Here is a 1,459-nt window from a genome sequence, read left to right on the forward strand (position 1 = left end):
GGGAACCACGAAGTTTACAGATGCCTGCAAGCAGTGTGAAGTGTTTCTAAGTCTCCAGTTAATGAAAATTGTATTTAAAAGAGAAGACAGTCAATGTAGTAAACGTATATTGAGTATTTCCCATTCTTCCTAACCACCCTCCCCAAAAAAGGAAGTGGAGGAATACTCCCATAAATTAAAAATGCAACACTTTCAAAGCTTATAATTTCAACTAAAGACTTAAATACCATTTTGCCTCACAGAGTTTAAGCCCCTAAGGTATTTTATAGGTTCCATTTCAGCACAGAAATAGGAAGCTACAAATAGGGAAATTTGATGAGAGTTGGATGGAGACCTTGAATAATTACCGGTTTAAGAGAACTTTAAAGAAAAGAGAGAGAAAGTAATTTCTAGTTTGCAAAAAAAAAAAAAAGTGTTATTTCCTGAATGGAAGTAATCGATCTGAAATATTTTGTTGTGAAGTCTTTTTTTTTTTTTTTCAATTCTGGGTCTATAGTACACTATACAACATGGCAAATGCATAGTTCCTTCCTATTTCTAGCATTATGTTTCCCTCTGACTTCTGAAGTGAATGAATTATGGAGCCATTCTGCTCCTAGAATGCCTGCTCTAGGAAACCAGGGAACTTTCTGTCTTGTTCACCACTGTATTCTCATTCCTACTTCATAAAATACACAATATATATTTCTTGGATAAACTTTGATCTAAAACTGTGAAAGTATCTGCCTGCAGTGCAGGAGACACAAGAAATGCAGGAGAAGATCCCTTGGAAGAGGAAATGGCAACCCACTCCAATATTCTTGCCTGAAACATCCCATGGACAGAGGAGCCTGGCGGCTACAGTCCAAAGGGTCACAAAGAGTCAGGCACTGCTGAGCACGCACAGATACTAGACCGTGAAAAATTTTGAACTTGGGATAAATTAGACTCATACTCTAAGTGAGAAATTACAATGTCTTAGTAACCTTTCATGGAAGAAGTCTCAGAGAAAGAAATTCAGAGAGCCGGAGGAAACGTTAAGAGAACTGAGTCTGAGATGTCCACTTCTTTGGTTTAAAAGTCCCAACTACCAGGCTCCCAACAGGCAAATCTGAGGTGTTGGCAGCCAAGAGGTAATTTGGAAAAATGGAAGAGTAGACAGAAAAGAAAAATATCAGGAGACTGGGAGTTGTAACATCAGATGTTTCTGATTCCACAGAAACTGAGCTGGTACCTGTAGATCGATGTGGGTCTGGGTCTTGCTTGGTTCTGGGGAGAATGAACTATGACGGTGTTTTTAAAATGGATTCTTTGTGGTTTGAACACGGATGAACGTGGCCATTCCTACTTCTACAGGGCTGCCAGTCCAAGGGCCACTGTCATCCTGTAACCTGGATGAAAATATTCTTAGCTCCCCTCACCAATACCCTGTATCCCATCCCCTCCCACCCCCACTCCCACCACTCCCCACAGAAAAGGG

This window comes from Bison bison, unplaced genomic scaffold (genome assembly GCF_000754665.1).
Source record: "Bison bison bison isolate TAMUID 2011002044 unplaced genomic scaffold, Bison_UMD1.0 scf7180017863702, whole genome shotgun sequence".
Classification (NCBI taxonomy): domain Eukaryota; kingdom Metazoa; phylum Chordata; class Mammalia; order Artiodactyla; family Bovidae; genus Bison; species Bison bison.